The sequence below is a fragment of the Leuresthes tenuis genome, unplaced genomic scaffold (genome assembly GCF_036924035.1).
Source record: "Leuresthes tenuis unplaced genomic scaffold, fLeuTen1.0.hap1 SCAF_21, whole genome shotgun sequence".
NCBI classification, from domain to species: Eukaryota; Metazoa; Chordata; class Actinopteri; order Atheriniformes; family Atherinopsidae; genus Leuresthes; species Leuresthes tenuis.
Genome location: NW_027325375.1, coordinates 14,990,435 through 14,992,244, shown reverse-complemented (window position 1 = coordinate 14,992,244; position 1,810 = coordinate 14,990,435). Strand labels below are relative to the sequence as shown.

General features: G+C 46.0%; 2 non-coding genes across 2 annotated transcripts; both read left to right on the top strand.

The window, feature by feature from the left end:
- The first annotated feature begins 456 nt into the window (after window positions 1-456).
- On the top strand, window positions 457-570 carry LOC140280626 (U5 spliceosomal RNA). The gene has a single exon (XR_011909565.1). It is a non-coding gene; the product is annotated as a U5 spliceosomal RNA (small nuclear RNA).
- Window positions 571-878: 308 nt separating this feature from the next.
- LOC140280517 (U2 spliceosomal RNA) lies at window positions 879-1,062 on the top strand. The gene has a single exon (XR_011909477.1). It is a non-coding gene; the product is annotated as a U2 spliceosomal RNA (small nuclear RNA).
- The last annotated feature ends 748 nt before the right edge of the window (window positions 1,063-1,810 follow it).

Here is a 1,810-nt window from a genome sequence, read left to right as displayed (position 1 = left end):
CAAAGTACAACGTTGTTTTTTTTGTTTAAATCTTTCTAGACATGGTAAATATGAACGACAAAGCAGTTAACATAGTTTGAGTGAAGGAATTCATTTTATAGATAAAATCCCAAGAGTCTGCAGAGAAAAGAGAGTGAATGCGAAGTAGACTTTAACACGGCTATGGGAGCGAGCCGAGTGTCGGCTAACCGGGAGAATTGCTTGAAAGAAACGCGACACCGAATGAGCGATCAGAACAAAGCCTCAATACGGGATTCTCGTGGTGTTTTTGTTGCTGCCTTGTCTTTTGCATAGAGTAAAAGAGAAGGCAGCCATCGAATAGGGCCCGATTGTTCCTAGTTGGTCAGCCGAGGAGCAAGGGGGAGGGAGCAAGCGTCTCAACCAAGCAAAGCTCACCATGGGGAAGGTGGCTATACCAACTAGCCTGATGCCCTGCTCCCGCAGTGACGGATAATCGTACTCTGGTTTCTCTTCATAACATACAAGTCTTTCGCCTTTTACTAAAGACTTCCGTGGAGAGCAGCACTAATGAGTTGTTTCTATTATTGGCAGGCTTTACCTTTGCGGGTGAAGCCCTTTCTGTCTGTGCAAAAGAAATCTTGCTACTTTGCAGAGTGACTTCTCTGAGTAGAGTCGCCTTACTTGTTGCGACTGTGCCGATGTTCGAAGCTGGAGTGCAAAGTTGTTGCTTGAATGGTGCTTGCTGGAGCATGCGGGAGTGCAAAGTTATACCATTTAAAAGGGCTGAAGAGTGCTCAGTGCAGCGGGTGGGCGGAGGTGCAACGTGACACTCTGGCCACCTATGGCCATAAAAAGAACACTGCTACAAGTGCGCATTGTGCCAGCAAGGGCCCTCGGACCTGAAACAGTGGACAGTTATCGCTTCTCGGCCTTTTGGCTAAGATCAAGTGTAGTATCTGTTCTTATCAGTTTAATATGTCCTCTATACGAGGACAACATATTAAATGGATTTTTAAGAATAGGAGTTGAAAAAGAAGCTTGCTCCGTTCACTCCAAGCCTCGACCCGGTACTGCAGTGCCGCTGGGAACGGTGCGCTCTCCTCTGCTCTTGTGAAAAAGCAAACAGCGGTGCAGGATGGAAGTTTCAGGGAGCCCAAGATGAAACTTTCTTTTAATCTGCTGAGAAAAGAGAGTGAATGTGAAGTGGACTTTAACACGGCTCTGGGAGCGAGCCGAGTGCGGGTTAACCGGGAGAATTGCTTGAAAGAAACGCGACACCGAATGAGTGGTCAGAACAAAGCCTCAATACGGTGTTCCCGTGGTGTTTGTGGTTGACTTGTCTTTTGCACAGAGTAAAAGACAAGGCAGCCATCGAATAGATTGTTTCTACTTGGTCAGCCGAGGAGCAAGGGGGGGGAGCAAGCGTCTCAACCAAGCAAAGCTCACCAAGTAGGAACAATCGGGCCCTTTTCGATGGCTGCAACACCTGAAAGAGATATTGATGCGAGACCCGATCAAATGCTTTTTCAAAGTCTAAATTTAAGATGACAAGCCAGGTGTTTCTGTCTCTAGCGTAATCAATGATGTCTCGAATCAGTACGAGGCTGTCGGTGAGTTGTCTCCCTGAGATGGCACAAGCTTGGTCTGGGTGAATTACCTCCTCTAAAACAGAGGACATCCGTGTCGCTAAAACCTTGCAAAAAAGTTTACAGTCAAAGTTTAAAAGTGTGATGGGCCTCCAATTCTGTAGGTCAGTCTTATCATTTTTTTTATAAAGTAGAGTCACTATTCCCACTCTAAAACTGTCAGGCAGTCGGTCGAGTTTTTCAAAATCTTTAAAAACATCTAA